At 40.2% G+C, this 20,431-nt stretch overlaps 1 long non-coding RNA gene across 1 annotated transcript in view; it reads left to right on the top strand.

Annotated features, from left to right (window-relative positions):
• Positions 1-20,431, top strand: part of LOC307194645 — a 142,844-nt gene that overhangs the window by 89,785 nt on the left and 32,628 nt on the right. The window contains exon 2 of the long non-coding RNA XR_013830599.1: positions 6,638-6,723. This is a non-coding gene — a long non-coding RNA (uncharacterized lncRNA). The remainder of the gene's footprint in view (positions 1-6,637; positions 6,724-20,431) is intronic.

Here is a 20,431-nt window from a genome sequence, read left to right as displayed (position 1 = left end):
TTCGAGGCCAGGTAGGTGTTATAGATGAGTGAAACCTACTAGATGTCAAATAATAGGAAGTGTTGGGGACCATGAAGGACTAGACAGTCTGTGGGGCGAGATTGACAACTGCTACCCAGTCACAGCTGACTGTTGCCAGGAGAGAACGCAGACCCAGTGTTGTCCAATTTTATGATTTTTAAAAGGAATTGGACCTTCTAAAGAGAATCTAAAATCCCCTGGTATATAAATATCGGTAACCAAATCAAGGTATTAAAGGAACATTGTAAGACAAACAAAACACATCTGTGGGCTACATTTGGTCAGACAGCCTAACAGTTTGTGACCTCTGCCCTGTGTTTTACCAAGTTCAGGGGTAACATTCGTAATCATTAATCCAGTGATGTATGATCTTCTTAATCTTTGTTATCTTCAGCGTTGAAAATTAATACAAAGCTTTTATTTGCACTCTGTTCCTGCCGCCAGTCTTTATAAACTATCTTCAATGCTGCTGCCTGAATTATAACAAATCTTAACTACATCACTCCTCCAGTTCTAAAACCTATGATAGCTCCTCAGTGCCTGCAACATATTTTCCAAACATACAATGGCTTTTTCAATTTTGTCCTGGCCTTTGTTTCTGAATTTATCTCTAGCCTCTCCATCCTATGGTCTGGTCATATCAGATTACTCATCATTCCCTAAAAGCAGTACGCATTACCCATTTACATGACTTTGCTAATGCTGTTCCCTTTTCCTGAAGTACTTTTCCTCCCTATTCCTGGTCGATGCCCAACTCACATGTCTCCTGCTCTTTTTAGTTTTCTCGGATTCACTCATTCCAGGGCAATTTAATCGTTTTGTGTGCCTATTAATGAAATACATACCTGTAATAGGGAAGTTGAGACATTGTAGGATATGGATTCACTTTCTCTATCTGTATTTCCAGATAGATAATGAGCACATCGAAGGCAGTGATAAATCCTCAACTCTTACAGTTGTAGGTGCTATTTATTTATTAACTCAAAAGAGAAACGAAGATGTCACACATTTACTCCAACTGATGGATTCCCAAAAGTTGTTTGAAAATTCAAGGTATATAAATTAAATTACACTTTTTCTACTGGGAGGGTTAACTAAAAGCATTATTTTATAAAAAGAATGCCTTTGAAATGCCCAGGGCTGGTCATAGGCATAGTGGTATAGATACTTATCTACACGTTGTGCTTTGAGGGCACAATAGACGTTCCAGTATTTTGGCTCTGTCTAAAATAGTGCCTGATGGTCTTCATTACTCCTTAAGACTGCACTGTCCAACACGATAGCCATGAGCTCCTAGGTGGCTACTTAAATTCAAATTAGTAAAAATTAATTTAAATTTAAAATTCAGTTCCTCAGTCACCCAGCCACATTTCAAATGTCCAGTAGCCACATATGAGTGGTGATCATATTGGATAGCACAGATATAAAACATTTCCATCATGGCTAAAAGTTCTGTTGGAGTGCGCTACCTTAGGGATTTCATCAAAAGATGAGCATTGTTCCCTGGTGGCGCAGTGGTTGAGAGTCCGCCTGACGATGCAGGGGACACGGGTTCGTGCCCCAGTCCGGGAAGATCCCACATGCCGTGGAGCGGCTGGGCCCGTGAGCCATGGCCGCTGAGCCTGCGCGTCCGGAGCCTGTGCTCCACAACGGGAGAGGCCACAACAGTGAGAGGCCCACGTACCGCAAAAAAAAAAAAAAAAAAAAAAAAATTGGAGGAGTTGAAATAACATGGATGATATTTTAGGAAACTTTAAACTCTAAAAAATGTTTTTCCAGCTTCATTGAGGGATAACTGACAAATAAAATTGTGTATATTTGAAGTGTACAGCGTGATGATTTGATACACATATACACCGTGAAATGATTACCAAGATCAAGTTGATTAATACATCCATCACTTCACATAGTTCCCTCTTCGTGTGTGTGTGTGTGTGTGTGTGTGTGTGTGTGTGTGTGTGTAGTGAGAATCCTTAAGATCTACTCTCAGCAAATTTCAAGTATACAATATTGAATTACTAACCATAGTCCCCAAACTGTACATTAGAACCTCAAAACATATTCATCTTAAAACTGAAAGTTAGTACCCTTTGACCTATATCTCCTCATTTTCCCCTTCCCCCAGACCCTGGCAACGAAAATATCACTTTCTGTTTCTATGAGATCAGCTTTCTTTTTTTTTTTTAAAGTTCCATATATAAATGATACCATACAGTATTTCAAATTCTTTTTAAATTTCTGTGCAACACTGAACACCATATTTAATTTCCCTGAACAAGTCATTTAACATCTTTGGGAAATTCTGGGATTAAAAATATCTGTTAGATGCATGAATAAACGAATCTTTAAAATGAGGAATTTAGACAAAATGATATCCAAGATGTCTTCTGGTGCAAAGATTTATCTTTGTTGGCATTTTTACAGATTGGATTTTTAAAAGAGATAAATATATCTGTATAGTGATCCCGTTCTTGCTCTCTGAGAAAACTCTGGGCAGTGCAGATGTAGACAGACATCTATAGGTCATGAACACAGTGAATCACCAAAAACTCACCCATAAGCAGATGCAGTAGCATTTACACAACACATTGCTATATGTGGGTACATTTTGGAGGCGGGAAGCAAGGGCAGTTGGGAATTTCCACATTTAGATTTCATAGAGTCAGGGTGAAGCTTCGAACTCTTGCTAAGCAACTTGAAAAAAGTCTGGATGGTTATTCAGTGTGTTGCACTTTGTCTGAGAGCCTGCAGTGGTTTCTCAGTGAAGAGGGAAGCAGAAGACGAAATTTCTGTCCTTGAAGCAGAAGGAGTCTTGGCAGATTCTTTAGCTTGAAGCAACATATGATAACCAGACATGGGGCTCAAGCCCCCTTCTTCCCAGTCATTTTCCTCTGTTTCACAGTTAGCGAGAACGTGGAAAGGGGTAGGCCTTTTGTTACTGAGCTTCTGAAATTCTCTTGAGAGACTTTGTAGTCTGTGAACGAGATCATTTCAGGGTTGAAAATACACATGAGTTCAGAGAAATTTGCATTTCTCTTTACATACTGGCTTGGGGGCAAAAAAAAGATTTTTATTCTCAGGGATCACTATTTTGACACCATATATCATAGCAGAATAAATGGAGTTTAAGACAGGAGTGGGGGACTTGGAAAGCTTTTGCCAAGGGCATTATTATGTATTGAGCCTTGTATTCCTATGAGTTTCCCTCCTTCCCTTCGTTCCTTCCTTCTCTCCTCCCTCTCCTCTCCCTTCCTTCCTTCCTCTATTTCTCGGTTTCTCTCAGTTTTTTCCTGGAAATATTCCAGTAAATTGCATAAAACCTCTTCTAAAAAACAGGAAGATATTAAATTGGACCATGAAAGTTTCGAGGCACAAAGCAATTCTCCAATGATTCTGAAGGAAGGAAGAAATAAACAGGGTCAAATTCTTGTTTACATGTTGGCCAGCAACTCGTTTTCCTCCCTCTGTGATGTTCTTTTTTTACTGTCTTGGAGGTCCTTTTACTGTTGATATTTAGTTATTTCATCAGTTACAATCATCGATATCTCTGCTTGGGACTATCACATTACATCAACATGTGGTTCTTGTGTAACTATTAAAGCTTTACTGATAAAATATCAAAAGGAATACACAGAAAGCTATTGGAGTTTTCAATGCCCCCTCCCCCTGCCCATTCATTTCTCCAAATAAGAGTTTGGCTTTTTTATTTGGAAATTCAAAGATAAAAGTCTCAGGGACAGATTGAAGGAAGGACTTAAGTGAAGTAAATTAACCATAAATCATTGATTACATCCATTAATTTATAAACCACCCAGCTTTCTTTCTGCTGCTATTCACTTATTAACCTGAGATTATTCAGTTAAAAATTCCTTTAGATGTAATTTTATTTTCATCATATAAACTAAACCATTTAATTAGAATTTACTCGTTTTTCTTAATACACAGTAAAAAGATGGTTTCTGGTATGTTTAGGTAAAATTCAAAATTTTCATCTGGAAAACAGACTGATTTGAATTCACCACATGTCTTTTTCTTGAGCCCCTCGTTGGACACAGAATGCTAAGGCAGTGTCGAAAGAAGCATAAACATTTAGTAAATAAATATGTACCCTTTCTCTAGGAAATGACATTTTAAAGTAGACACTTTTTAAGAACAACATTGAAAAATAAATAGAAGATATGAATTTACCCAGGAAAATAATTTCAAAATGCATTGGGGAATCTGTGCTGAAAGACTATCAACAAAGAGTAAAATGACTGAAAGTTGAAGGGAGAGGAAATAAGGAGAAGAAATGAACAATGAATGTCTCTAGATTATCAAGTTGCCGTCTCTGCATGTGTGTATAAATACTAGCATACGTGGATAAATCACACATCTGATTGATTCATAGTTTCAGATACGTATAGTGCATTCAACTGACATAGATTTTATTAGGATCTGCCTTCTTGACACTCTGGTTACCTAATGCGCACTTACTCATCACCTTATCCAGGTGATTCAGTGACGATGTTAGCTGGGCTGGGATTGAATCCCATCTTCACGGAACTGGGTCCGAGTGACCTTGGTTTCTGAAGTCCTTTCTGGGTAGTAGACCTTAGGGTTGAAGTCTTGCTTTGGACTGTGGGATTGACTGTCCTTTTTCCTTTTGTGGGTCTCTGGGTTCTTATTCATCTGCCTTGCTCTGCTTTCCTTTCTCGCGCTGCGTGCCTTGATTTCTCACTCGCTTCCCTGAGTTCTGGTAGAAAGCCTGATTCTGATCTTGAGCACCTGGATGTGTCCTGCTCCCTTCATTGGGAAATTTTGACTCTGCCTGGCCGGTAATTCTGGGACAGGCCTGTGGCTCTCTCCTAGTCTTTACTCCTAGCCTTACCTCATCCTGCAGGCCTTCAATCTTTCCCTGGGCTTGATGGCTTTCTACGGTCTCAGCCCTGATGACCTCCCATCCCACTGCTCATGTCGCTCCGTTAGTGTATTACCAACTTCCGGCACCCCTAACCTCTCCGAGGCTGGGGCTGAGAAGTTGGAGTGTTCTTCGAGGTCCCTTCCAGATCTAATGTGTAATGATTCTGTTTACTTCACTCATAACCTAAAATAATAAGTGAGGGGAAGACTTTAATAAAAGTTGTAAATGGAAAAACTTAACCTCATATTCATCAGGAGGAAGCTGGCCTTGCAGGTCTCTGGTTCTCTTGCTGCACTTTTGGGCACAGCGGGCTGCATGAAGAAACAGTGACTTGTCCTGGGATTCAAGTTCAGCTTTGATTCTCCTCCATACGATCTTTCCTTTTAGACCTATGGGTCCCATTTGCTTGCTGTCCTTTCCACATTATGAGGTTTTTTGTTTTTACTCAACTTAACCTATTTCCTTCTGAACTTAAAACATCCACCCTAGACCTGCACTTGTTGAGTTTTTTTTTTTTTTTTTGGCTGTGTTGGGTCTTTGTTGCTGCGCGCGGTCTTTCTCTCGTTGCAGCGAGCGGGGTCTTCTCTTCATTGCTGTGCATGGGCTTCTCATTGCGCTGGCTTCTCTTTGTTGCGGAGCACCAGCTCTAGGCGCATGGGCTTCAGTAGTTGTGGCACATGGGCTCTGTAGTTGTGGCTCACCGGCTCTAGAGTGCAGGCCCAGCAGCTGTGGCACACAGGCTTAGTTGCTCTGTGGCATGTGGGATCCTCCCGGACCAGGGCTCGAACCCCAGTCCCCTGCATTGGCATGTGGACTCTTAACCACTGCACCACCAGAGAAGTCCCACTTGTTGAGTTTTTGAATGTCCTATCTATCTGGCTCTCAAGCCTTGCCTCCTTCGACCAGCTCTTCTCACTTCTTCTAGGGCTAAATGTGACAGTTGTACATAAGCATTGGTGGACTTCTCCATTAATGGGGATCTTTGAAATGTATCCACGTAAAGGGAGTTTGTGCAGGTCTATAGCTTATATGAGAATATAAGATTTAGAGTGATTAGAGAGTTAAAAATTATTTTTAGAATGAGGGAAAATTAGTCAAAAACTAATGTGAGCGTGATAGGGGTTCTTTTGTGAAAAGAACTGAAGTTAGTTGTTCATGATAGCAGGAGACAGCCTAGTTTGCCTTTTAGTTAATATAAAAAAGCTGCCCACGGAGAGGGCAGGTTAGTTGATAAAATGCTATTCAGTTGTCCTTATTCATGCGACGAATCTTTATTTTAATGACTTTCGAAAAGCTAGTTTAGAAAGATGTTAACCTAAGAAAGTAACCTAAAGTAACCTAAAGAAGGTAACCTAAAATAGATTTCATAAACTTCACGATATGTGTGAGGTGGTTTCATATGCTGTTTCACCATTTTATAGTTCGGTAAATTGGAATGGGGCAGATTATGATACTGGTTAAGTTTTACCATTGTCTCCCAACAAAAATCAAGGTAGAAAGAGATATTATTCCTTCTCTCCTAGAAATTTCAGCGTGATGCCTGCCCTAGAGCATGTCATTTGTGTTCCTTTAAGGAATACAAATTTGGACCAATAATGTTCATCACTGATGTGTACTTCATTCATCTCTTATGTAAAGTGCCTATCACAGTGCCAGACACAAAAGCAGGTACACAGGAAATGCTAGTTTTATTTCTCTTTTCTTCACTTTTAGGAACTCTAAATTCCAAAAGGCTCTGAAGAGCATGTTCTCCTTAATCTCCTCAATCCCGTGGAAGGTCCAGCATGCATCCAGATCAGGTAACCTGGAACACTTGGGAAGTCTCAGATTTGTCCCTTACTTGGGGCATGAAATTACCTAGCCTGCTCCAGGGGGTACCTTTGCCAAGACTGTGTACCTGAGAGGTTGCCAGTGTACATGAGGATGTTTTTCAGTTTTTCAATACATCAATGACCATGGAATGTTACTGTGCAGACCAACCGGAAAATATTGTTTAAGGAAGGAAAATCCCCAAACGGTGCATTTAAGCAGTCTCTCTCTCAATCTCTCTTTCTCTCTCTATCTTTCTTTCTCTCCCTCTTTCTCTCTTTCTCTCTCTCTGCAATATTTTGGCCATTCATAAGTCCCATTAAACTGGAGAGAAAAATTCACAATAATTAAGTTGAATTCTAACTTTGAATCATATACAAGCTAAGTAAATGCTTATTTTAAAACTATATTTAGAACTATTTTTCTATTTCTTTATGAGAACACTGGATTTGGAAGTTTGACATTTTAAATAGTATAGTTAATTTAACAGTAGAGAATTAGAAGTAATTAAGTCCCCAAGTATGAAAAGTCCTAAAAAGTTTAAAATATATTATAGAAACAACTTTAAAGAAAAGAAGCTGAGTAGGTTTTAAATTATGATAAGTACACATTGCCAATGTTTACCACTAAAAGTTCCAATGTATATTTGTTAGCTCGAACACAAATACACAAAACTTTAATTCAAATGCAGTTTCTTGCAAGATAAAAATCTTCTGACTTTGGGAAAGAGGTGAATTCCAGAGTTGGGAGGAGAGGGGGGAGTATTTTTCATTGTCCACTAGATGTCAGTACTGAACTGGCAAAACATCTGTTCCACAGGGCTCTTAGACAACACGCTATTAATTTATAATAAAAGGTATCTGACAGCTTTATTCTGATGAATTATGGGAATCCAAAGCATAATTCCCAGCTTTTGGTTTATAAATTGTCATTGATTTTAATGTTCTTTGTAAAGTTGTGGCATGCAACAAATTTTCCTGCCAAGATCTCTTAAATAAATAGTCATCCTTTGCTCTGAGTAGTACATTGCACTTGTTAGACTGATGAGCAGAACCAATTGATGGTTATCCATAAACCATTTATGATAGAATGCACAGCAGCAATTCAAACAATTATTGAATGCATTCATTATATATTTTTTAAAAATCTCAAGTGAACCAAAAGGAACATTGCAGGTAATAGACAGTAGCAATGCCACACAGTTCTTTATGAGATACTTCCTGAGTGACAGATGACTAGAATTGTTGTAGGATTTGCTGAGGGCTCATCAAACCTCGCTGGAATTATTTGGTTTCCTCTATTGTGCGATTTGGCATCCCAAAAGTATATTGCTTGCCTTTTCTAAAGAAAGATGGTTATTGTAAAGACAAGCTTTTGTTCATGTAAAGATCTCTTACAAACTGGCATCAGAACAAAAGAAAGCTTATGCCTGAGATGTAATTTCAGTGCATTTGGAGACATGGTTTGCATATAGGGAACTATGAAATTTGGAGGTCTGTGGTGACCATTAAGTACTTAATCACTTTTAAGCAGAGGTTCTGTCTCCAAGGAAAATTCTCCACTGGCCTTAGGCCATTGTGTTTGATTTCACTCTCTGAAAACACTTAACATCCTTAGTAGTTTTCAGAAGGACCATCGTTTGCTTTTGTTCTTTGTCTGAAATTATCCTGTACATTCTGTTGCTATGTCAGGCACCACCTCTGCTCCCCAGAAGTGACTGTCTTTCAGGGATGTAGCCTCCAGTCTGTTGTTTGTACAGTGTTTAAGACTTCTTTGGGATCAAAGGAAAGTGACCTAGGCATGTAAAATTCTGTTAATGGTGCTATTTGTGAGAGTATACCGGCAAACTACCTTTAGGCACTGTTAAGTAGTGAAACAGTACATTAAAGACTGAAGAACTGACATGAATGTTCTATCCTTGATATCTTTTTTCTTAAATCTTTCTATCGCCCTCAATGTTGTAATATGACAGGAACGCACAAGCTGGGAACGTTCCCCTGGTTTCTCTTTGAAAGAGAAAAATCCACGGGCTGAGGACGTGGGATTTTAGTCTGCATTCCTCCCAAAATTTGAAAGATGATTCTCTTTTAATGCTGGCTTTTTTCAGATTTAAAAATAAAAGATTTTTTAAGAAAAAAACATTAGGAAGACTGAGAGCTTGATACACATATGGCCGCCTTTTACAAATCATTATGATCTGTCACACAAATACTGTATTTACTGACATTTCAAAATGTGGACTCTAATCTCTACACGCATTTATTTTTTTAATAGTTTTGCCTTTCATGGCAAGCCTTGGCCCAACAAATCACATTAGAAAACATGCAAGATGGTCCACAGGTTCAACTATCAATGTCACTACTCTTTCAAAAGCGCAAAGACAGTGGAGTTCAGAGTAGAAGCCTGGGAGCCTGCATTGAGTTAAACGAGGTTGAGCTGGTGTGGAAAGTTAGTGAGAGGAGTCATTTTAAGCACTAATACAGGTTTTCAGTGTAAGGGATGAATGGCGGCAGTGTACTGCCGAGTATTTTTCCAAAGCTCTTTTCATACTGGTTTCTTTACCCAACTCTCCAACTATTCCGTCTTGTATTTATCAACTGCGAGGACTCTGGAGCTGCCTTCATTAGCTTTGGTAGCATCTCAAACAGGCAGTATCACTCTATGCAGTGGCCAGTGTTTCAAATGTTACATTCTTTGTCCAACATTGTGACTACCTGTGACCAGTCAGCTTGCTATATAGACTCAGCAGCTCTTCCTGAGCTTACAGTCTTAAAAAGATCCTGTTTCTCAGGCTAACGGTCTTGGACTCGAGGAAAATGGGTGTGGGGTAAAGGAGGTGGAGTGGCCTGAGAGTTTTGCAGACTTTTATTGGGAGTGTGCAACCAAAACTTGCACAAACAGTCTTTTGGGTAATTTTTACTGAAATAAATTATCCATATAATTCCCTTGAAGTAAATATTGCAGAAACATTGTATCTTAAAGTGATTAAGGCTGAGAAGAATCACGGATCAGTTCTAGAGAGGAAGAAAAAAAACAGTTGTTTTTTTTTTTTACAAACTAAAATGATCACTTTTCAATCAGTTTATTCATGTAGTCCCTGAATAGTTATCAAGCTCCTACAACAGACCAGATACTATTTCTGGTACCGGGAATGTAACAGTGGATATAAAAATCATTTCTTCCCTCATGGAGCTTGCATCCTGGTGGAGGGAGGCAAGCCATGAACAAATGCATAAATAAGAAGTCACCAGGGATGATAAATGCCAAGGCAAAAAAGGTGAAACTGGGTAAGGATATTGGAGAGTGTCGTGGGTCGGGGCTGTGTCTCTTTTAAAGAGGGATCTGGGGAAGCCCCTATGGTAGACATCTGAGCAGAGACCTGAACAGATTGAGGGAGTGAGCCTTGGAGATAACCGGGGGAAAGTATTCCAGACAGAGGAAACAGCATGTGCAGAAGCACTGAGGCAGGAATATGCTTGGCTTGGGAAAGGAAGCACAAGGAAGCTAGTGTGGCCAGAATGTGTGAGTGAGGGGGAAACTGCAAGCATAGGAGGTGAGAGAAGTGTAGGGGAATGTGATCAGATCATGGAGAACCTTAAGGGATACTGTCAGACCTCCAGCTTTTCGTTCTGAGTTCTATGGAGAGAGATGAGAGCAGAACAGTGAAGGAGAACTGACATATTTTAAAGGGTCCCTGTTTGCTCTGTGTAGGTAGTAGGGTAGGAGACAAGGGAACAAGTAGGGAGATGAGCTGGAAAATAATAGCAGTAATCCAGGCAGGAGATGATGGGGGCTTGGCCAGGGTAGACAGTAAGAAATGGCCTGATTCTGGACATATTTTGAAAAGAGAGCCAATGAGATTTACTGATGGATTGGAGTGGGATGTGAGGAGAAGGGAAGAGCTATGGATGATGAAGGATTTGGCTTGAACAGTTTTATAAGTGTTGGTGCCATTTGCTGAGTTGGAGAACAGTGGAGAGGACCGGATTTGACAGGAGAATCAGGAGCTGTCAAATAGCAAGTAGATACACAATCATGAGTTTAGGGGGGAAAATCAGGCTTTATCAGCTTATAGATATGATATAGAGCCAGGGGATTGAATGAGATGCTTGGAGAGGGAAGATAGAGGATATGTAGGCCTGAGTTTTAGAACACGTCAAGTTAGAGGTCATGGAGATGAAAAATCCAGCATAAAGAAGCTGTGGGGTGTATATATATATATATATATATATATATTGATGCAATGGAATACTACTCAGCCATAAAAAATTAACTAATGCCATTTGCAGCAACATGGAAGGACCTAGAGATTATCATACTAAATGAAGTAAGTCAGACAGAGAAAGACAAAAATCATGTTATATCACTTATACGTGGAATCTAAAAAATGGTGAAAGTGAACTTATTTACAAAATAGAAACAGACTCACAGACATAGAAAACAAACTTGTGGTTATCAAATGGAAAAGGCGGTGGGGAGGGATAAATTAGGAGTTTGGGATTAGCAGATACACACTACTATATATAAAATAGATAACCAACGAAGTCCTACTGTGTAGCACAGGGAACTATATTTAATATCTTGTAATAACCTATATGGGACAAGAATCTGCAAAAGAATATATATACACACACACACACACACACACACACATATATATGTATATATATATGAGTCACTTTGCTGTACACCTGAAACTAATGCAACATTGTAAATCAACTATACTTCAATTAAAAAAAGAAAAAAAAAAAAAAGAAAAATCCAGAAAAGGAGACTGAGAAAGAAGATTAAGAAAGCAGCATTCTAGGGCTTCCCTGGTGGCGCAGTGGTTGAGAGTCTACCTGCCGATGCAGGGGACACGGGTTCGTGCCCCGGTCCGGGAAGATCCCACATGCAGCAGAGCGGCTGGGCCCGTGAGCCATGGCCGCTGAGCCTGCGCATCCGGAGCCTGTGCTCCACAACGGTAGAGGCCACAACAGTGAGAGGCCCGTGTACCGAAAAAAAAAAAAAAAAGAAAGAAAGCAGCATTCTAGAACAGTGCTGCTGGGGGAGGTGTGGTTGGTGGACCTGCCACACTGGTGGCCCCTGTGAGCTTTTCGGAAATGTAAATTCTCAGACCCCACCACAGGCCTACTGAATAAGAATCCCTGGAGGTGGGCTTCAGGAATCTTTTCGGAAGCACTCCAGGTGATTCTTCCACCCTGTGAATTCAAACAAAGGAGATGTTTCAGGTGTATCGAGAACATTTTGTGACAAACTCTTTTTTCATATTAAAATTATTTAATCTTTGAAAACTTAGTATTTTTGTTGGAAAGCAGTGGGCTATGTTTAGTAGTAGAGTTTGGGGCTCTGTATCCCAAAATGAGTGCAGAGATCCAAAGTGACCAGATGAGCAGTATCATGGCTGAAAGCATCAATAAAATGAATCAAGATGTATATAATCGTGGATCAAAGAATTATTCAGATTCTAGATCGGAGCTAATAGAATCTTTTCCCCAGTAAAGGATAAACAAAATAGTGGCTAAGCTCCCAAGCCCCGTGGTTTTAGCCCCTTATACACTGTAAACGCGTTGACTTTACCCTCATATCATATATCATGGAGTAATTGTTGACCTGGGGCATGGATTGAATTGAATTTTTTTGTACATCAGTACAGGTTGTGGCCTGACTAGACTTTGAGCATATAGGTTGCCCTTCATCACTCAGCAGTGAAGAATGGAAATCAACAGAGCTTTTCCCAGCCTGCTGCTTGAGCAGCTGCTACAGGCTGACACTGCCCAGCCTCATTAACCCGTTAGATGCTGTTTCAGCCCAGGAGTTATCCTTAACGAGGCTGCTGTGTTGTGGGTCAGCCAGACGTGCACCAAAATGCTGGGGCATTAAAGTAAGAACCTTAAATGTGGGATCCATAATGGAGTTATTATTATCTCAGAAGCAGATACATCAGAGAGCACTCTTAAGGCGGATAAAGCAAATGATACTATTACCATCTGTGTATCTATAGTGCTTTAAAAATGTTGGAAATTCTGAATTCAGGAAGAACTTGGAAGTTTTCCAGTTTTCCAAACATCTTCTCCCCCTAATTAGCAGCACTCTTCTCTAGAACAGGCAGCCGTGTACAGGATGAGGTCTTGGATTTAATACAACAATTGAAAGCAGTCTTGACCCCTCTAAACTTCATGGTTCATAATTTTTGCTGGGCAGAAAGATAGCAATTGTATGCAAAACACTCCCTGTCTCTCTTTATAGACTAGAGACAATAAAGATTCTGTTTGTGTCAACAAAGAATTTTTCAGGTTATGTCAGTAAGGCCTTGGAAGCAAACGCATCACTGCACCACAGATACTCTGGCCGTGGAGTGGATATTAAGGTCTCAGATTAATGTATGCTTGTGGGTGAGTTTTTAATAAAGCTGCTTAGGTCCAGTGTTATAATTTCTCTATTCCTAAAATCTCAACAATTACCTTTGAATCCAAGTCTCCTTTTACTGAGAAAATAATTACATTCTAACTCTCTTTCTATTGCTTTCATTTACCTTCTCCTGTCTTTCTGTTCTAATCAGGTCTTCACAAATATCTGAATTTAAAAAGAAAATTAAAAAGCTCTGCCATTCTTTATTGTCACATTATATTAAAGGAGGAAAGCCATGCTTTTACATTTTCCCTGCTCAAGAAGATGCTGAATAAGGTTTGCCATCCATTCCCAGAAGCAGAAAGTCTATTAAAATTTTAGATTGTAATCTAATAAAATTTCATCTTATCCTATTGCTTTTCTTACCCACCCCCCAGCAATCAAGCACACAGTCTCTGTATCTAAGGCTAAGGAAAAAGGAGTTCATATATTGCATAAGTGTTTTCCAATAAATTTTTTAAAACTTGGAGGAATTGATGGGGGGTGGGGCTTGCTTTGTGTAATTTTATAGGACCTCTGAGGCCCAGAGTTTTTAAGTAATCTTTTTTGATGTTTTTAGACAGACCATTAAGCTGAAGATAAAATTCCCTGTGTTCAATATCTGGATACATTAAGCATTAGATTTAAAATTTACAGCTTTCATTTTGACAAGGAAAATGACATGTTTGGTCCCAAGTGCTACCTTGAACTGTTTTTCAACACTGAGACAGGTTGTCAGGCTGAGGGTGGAGGTCTGAGCATTTAGCCCCTGCAGAGGCTCCAGAAGGTAAACCGCTCCAGCTTGTCAGGAAGCGCTGGCTGGACCCTGGACGATGGCTGTTGTCTGGTGGGGAGAAGGGCAGGGTGCCATCCAGGGGCTTGTCCCCCCATGGGTTGAGGTCTAATCTAATGCCTTTTAATGAGAGTGTAATGGATATAAAGGAGGAGAAGAGTATCCCAAAGAGAATGCCTACCTAAATGGGTGGACCTCAAACACACTTCCATTTCGATTCTGCCCATAAGAGTTTCTTCAGTGGCGCCTCTGCATCTTCTGATATATTATGTTGCCTTTGGGGCCTGGGACTTTAGAGAGTTGTCTGAGAAAAGTGAAGGGCAGGGGTAGGGGTGGAGGGGGTGTGAGGAGACAATTAGGGCCACCAGGCAATGAGTAGGGGGGTATAGAAATGTGTGGAAAGTATGATGTCATCCAGGTGATTCAGCTAGTGCCAGACTGTGGACAAATATATGACTTCCCTGCCATCTTCCATCCCAAGGTGAGAAATGAAGCTGCAGAGGTAGGGATGGAAGGGGCTGAGAAGGAGTGTGGATTTTATTTTGAAGACAATGGCTGAAGGTGACGACTGGTTTGTTTTGGAAAATCATTATGGTTTCTAGTTGGCAAGGCACCGTGGTGGTGGAGGAAGCCTGGGGTTGACAGCCTGGTTGGGAGGTGACTGCAGTCATCCAGGGCGGAGGCGATGAGCTGGTGGCCATGCAGCCCTGCGTTAGGGAGAACAAAGTGGTGTGAGGGGCAGTCAGGAGCAGTGTCCCTAGGGGGCTTGATGGGATTTGGTGCTGGATGTGGAGGGTGAGGGAAAGGAGGGCTATCTGGTCTCATTCCTTCTCTCAGTTTCCACAGGATTGCGGGAAGGTCAGCAAAGATCCTCACCCTCCCATTCATAGGATGGAGTCGCCCGACTTTTCCTCTTTCCCTTTTTCACATCCTTCCTTCCACAGTGCCCTCTTCCTCAGCCCTCTTGCTAAGGCCGTCAGGAACTGGAATACTTCTACTGGACTTCTGTCTAACTCTGCTGTGTCTACTTTTTGTTTTATTTTGTTTTCTGTTATGATGATACTACTTATAATATCTACACTACTTTATAATATCTTTATCCTATATAGGGTGCTGCTGTAAATTATATACGCTCAGAACTTGGTACCCATTCCTTCTCCTTCCTCCCCTTCCTCTCTCTCTCTCTCTCTCTCCCCCTCTTCCCCTGTCTTTACTCCTCCTAATTTAGATACACTTTAACGTTTGGGAGACTCACATCCTGTGAATTCTTTCTGTGTGAAGAGCATGTGTCACTGGCAAATACTGTGGTTATGCAAAATATACACATTTAATTCAACATTTATTCCCGGCATTGTGGTTTTAAACATAAAGAAAACATCAAATGAAAGCACACTTAAGTCTTAACTGGTTTAGGCCTCATGTGGTATCAAATCTGTGTTGTCCAGATTAGACAGACTATACAACTGGTCTACCTGTAATGAAGACAAGTTTTTTCTTTTTTTTTAAACATCTTTATTGGAGTATAATTGCTTTACAATGTTGTGTTAGTTTCTGCTGTATAACAAAGTGAATCAGCTATACATATACATATATCCCCATATCCCCTCCTTCTTGTGTCTCCCTCCCACCCTCCCTGTCCCACCCCTCTAGGTGGACACAAAGCCCCGAGCTGATCTCCCTGTGCTATGCGGCTGCTTCCCATTAGCTATCTATTTTACATTTGGTAGTGTATATATGTCCCTGCCACTCTCTCACTTCGTCCCAGCTTACCCTTCCCCCTCCCCATGTCCTCAAGTCCATTCTCTACATCTGCGTCTTTATTCCTGTCCTGCCTCTAGGTTCTTCAGAACCATTTTTTTTTTTAGATCCTACATATATGTGTTAGCATATGGTATTTGTTTTTCTCTTTCTGACTAAAGACAAGGTTTTAAAGAAAACTTACTCTGTTAGTGTCTAGGTGTGTGAAGAGGGGCTTACCAAGAAATCCATTCACTTAAAACTTATGTAGCAAGCTTTTGTTTTAGTGTTAGATTCTAAAAGTTTGTGTTTATAAATATTGCTTGATCTAAGGGGCTTGCCCTCAACCTCACCTATTTGCAGAAATGATAGAAAAATTCAGGTCTCCCCAAATCAGTGTGAGTTCTACCACCCCTCACTGTCTTTCTGCAAGAGAACAATGAATGAAGTGGAAAAGTACTGAAAATGAAAATGATTATGAACTGAGAAATTCTTTGTGGCATTTTTCTCCACTTAGTAACATCAATACAGAAATAATGTAAATAGCCTGGGACCAAGTAATTTTTTCCAATAAGTAAGATAGAGAAATGTTATCCAAATCCAGAACATTATGAAACTATTAGTAACACCTACACCTTCCATTCTGCCTGGCATCATCAAAGCAATGACACATAATCAGTTTGTTTAAAAAAATGAACTACTGCACAACTGGATGGGTATTTTGAAGACTTTTATGCCTGTTTTTATTTCCTTTAAATATCTCATGAATAAGATGAATTGAGATAAAAACGAGGGCAGTACACTTGTATTTTTTAGTCTGTGGAAGCTTCGATATCTGTTCTGCATAAACATATTGGTTTCTGAGCCTTCACTCAGAAAAACAGAAGCTTGCCGAGCATTATAAATGCTGTTCAAATATTTTCCTGAGACATGAAAGAGAAAATATCATCACAAGTAATGAAAGTGAATAAGAAAAAACCCCAGAAGTATGGCATTTGGACAGACCAAGTGAGAACGCAGAGAGAGAGAGAGAGAGAGACAGCAAGGAGGGAGGAAAAGATCTTGAACATAGGCACAGGCCATTGACCACACAGAGGGTCCCTTCTGAGCCGGGTTTTCATGCATGTTTTGAGTCTGTTTTGTCATTTGGCTTTAGCTATATTAGGGCTTCTGTTCCTGCTTGTATCTTACAGATATATAGAAATAACTTATAGAAGAGTAAAAAGTATTACTAAAATGTAATAAAATATTTGGGGAGTCCGAGAAGTTAAAAGACTTATTCAATTAAAATCCATTTGGGGAAAGTTTATTCAACAAAGGTCTGTGATAATGTCAAAAGTGTGAAACGTACTTTGTTACCTTACAGAAGTCATATATGGTACAGGTAGAGTTGGTAAAGCACACACATCCAACACAAAATATACTCATGCGTGTGTGTGCGTGCACACACTTGCACATGCACACATCAGGCTTATAAATATCCAGAATGATAGGTCTATCTTATTTAAGTCAATGAGAGGAAACATTTTGATCTATTAAATGCTGCCTAAGTATATATGGTACAATTTCAAGGTAACTGCTACCCTCTGTCTCACAAAAAAGCTTCTTAAAATTATTAAGTCAGTGTTTAAAACAATTAGAAAAGATATACTTAGCCAAGGTGCTATCCCACTTTCCATTTGAAAGAAATTTACTAGGTATTTATCCACCTAAATTATGCTAAGTCTGTGATTTAGAACAAAGTGTCAGTAGTGAACACATTTTGGGGGGGCAGCCCAGCCCCCGACACTCCTCTGAGAAATGCCCCCCTTCCTAACTGTGCTCATACAGACGGCCCCGGACAACCATGCTTGCATTCTATGATACCAGATCTGAAGCTATTGCTGACCAGGGTACTTACCTAACCCTGACTGTCCTAGAAGTACACACACACACACACACACACACACACACACACACACACACTCACACACACACACACACACACACACTCACACGCACACACACGCACACACACAGACACACTGAGAAAACTCCTTACCAGGTATCATTACCCTTTTTGCCCTGGAATCCTTATATCCTTAGAATAAATTTTCCTTTATTCATTTAAGCTATTTACAGTGGCTTTCTGTGACTTGTAATCAAAAGACTTGATTTAGATAGACAAAATGGAGGGAAAGGAAGAGAGATACTGATGGGCATAAGCTCTAGTGTGGTGACAACATGGAACAATAGTGACACTTCATGCCAAAGAGATGGGGAAAATTTATATCTCTGATCCTCTAGACCAACAGTCCCCAACCTTTTTGGCACCAGGGACCGGTTTTGTGGAAAACAATTTTTCCACGGCCGGGGGTGCGGAGGGGGTAATGGTTCAGGCGGTAATGGGGGTGATGGGGAGAGGCAGATGAAACTTCGCTCGCTAGGCCGCCACTCACATCCTGCTGTGCAGCCCGGTTCCTAACAGGTTGGGGACCCCTGCTCTAGACCTTTAGGGGTGAAAAGTCCTAGAACCTGCTTTTCCCTGTTCTCCCCCTTTCCCCAACACTCAAGACTCCTCTCCACTGTCTGCTTTGAAACCAGACATAATCTCATTCTGTCCTCTATCCATGATGATGTCAGCCACCATAAAACACCCAGACTTTCAGGTCACCCTCCTCTTTTACAGTGTAAGCCCAAGTGAATCTGCTCCTATTCCAGTGGTTCCCAAACTTTACTGCATATCAAAATCAACTGGAGGGTTTGCTAAAACACAGATTGCTGGGCCTGAATTAGCTTCTGATTCAGTAGGCATAGGGTCAGGCCTAAGAATTGGAATTTCTAACAAGTTCCCAGGTGACGTGGATACTTGTGGTCCCAGTGGAAAACCACTGCCTTATTCCTTTCACCCTCCCCAAGTCTTGAAACTCACCTGTTGTGCTCCCTGAATTCAGAGTCTGTTGGTAGCAGAATGATGTATATCCTCAGCCTCTCTTTACTCTCTTGCTCTAAGGCAAACTTGACTCTTCCCTAAGGTCACATTTTCCTTGTAACCCCTCAAGTGGTGGCTGCTTTTTCTCTCAGAGCCCTAATAGGTCTAATGATCTGGAGGTGGCGTAGGTGTCCTCCTGGCTCCTCATTGCTACTTTCAGATGTTTCTCCCCATCTCCTTTCTAAAAACAACCAGCCATAAATCTTATGCCATCACATGATATTAAACCTGTCCCTCATTGTTGCCATCATTTTTGGGTTCCTGGGTTATTTTTCCTGATTTCTTGGTGATAAAAGCACCTGTTTCATTCTCTCCAATAACACTCCTGTTTAATTATGGTAGATTTCAATAGATGTATCGGTGATTCTTCTAACACTTTGGTCTACCAATTCCTTGACCACCTTTCCTCCAGTGATCTTGTCCTCAACCTAATGTTAGCCACTATCATATGCTCAGGCCTGGGCTCCTTCATAACCTCAGTATCAACTATCCTACTCTATCACTGCCACATCCTATCTTTCCAGCCCTCTCTCTCTAGTATTAGGACCCCAGCCATCCACTGACCCCAATGAGACCTCTGATCTTTTGATCCTATTTTTTAAATTGACTTCACATCCTTCCAGATTAAATTTTATCATTATAATCACTCCCCTGTAAACACCCACCACTCCCTTGCTCCTCTCTCATTGCCTTAGTCATTTGGCAGATCCATAATCCTGGTTAAAACCAACTCTTTCCCTCCTCCATATCTGCAACTCTGAAACTAAAATCATCTGGAGAAAAACACACAGCCATATTGACTTGAAATCAGAAGTAGAGCCTTAATTCTGCAAGGCAATCATGCTAGATGTTTTTTTAAAGATTCATTTCCCCACTCTCTTGATGAGGATTTTAAATATTTTTCTTTCTTTCCAAACCCCAGTATCTTTTTCCTCACTAAGAAAATGAGAGCATTCACAAGAGAATTTACAGGGATCATCACCACCACTTCAATCCATCTTTGTCCTTAGAAAAGGACAAAGTTTTTAGGTAATCTTATCAAACCCCTTGGTTCAATGCACTACTTATATCTTCTCTTGGTTTAGCTGCTGTGTCCTGTTTCAACTGTAATTGCTGATTTTTTTTCAAAGTTTTTTTTTAATCTAATAATTCTTACTGTTAAAACATAAAAAGACAAAATGTTCTTTAGGAATCAACTCAACCCTTCTCCTTACTAAGAGCTTCTTCCCATGATTATAAAATGCCTCTTTTATACCAAGATAAAAAGTTTTATTTATCTTTGATTATTAAGTTTTAACAATTGTCATGCTATCCTCTTGGGCCATATACTCAGTTCATATTTATCTGATTATCTTTGCCTCCAGATATTTATAGTGGCTCTCACCATAGAAATCTGCTGTTGGTGAAAATAGGCTTATGTATAATTAAGAAGGAAGCCCTCTTCCTGTGCACCAGAACCATACATTTCCGACATCAAATTTGAGAGAATTTATGTTGCTCAATCATGGTATTTCAGTCAATATAGAAATAGCTACTGTTTTCTTATTAGTATGTCAATTTCAGTCCCCATAGTAGTTCCTTGTAAGTGCATTTTTAGTGTTGAAAGCATTTGTTGCTTTTTTGATATTGTCTGCATTTATCTCTACCTTTTTTGTGCTCCAAGAATCTAAAAACGAGCAGAACATCAAGATTCAGTGTTTCTTTGATCCATACGCCCAAATGGCTTTCTGTGTAGTCACATTTCTCAAACTCATTTTCCCCTTGGCCAGAGAGTAAGACACTGAGATGTGACATAATGAAAACTTTC

Source organism: Stenella coeruleoalba (assembly GCF_951394435.1).
Source record: "Stenella coeruleoalba genome assembly, chromosome: 11".
Lineage (NCBI taxonomy): Eukaryota > Metazoa > Chordata > Mammalia > Artiodactyla > Delphinidae > Stenella > Stenella coeruleoalba.
Note: the sequence above shows the minus strand (reverse complement) of the source record. Positions and strands in the feature narration are given on the sequence as shown.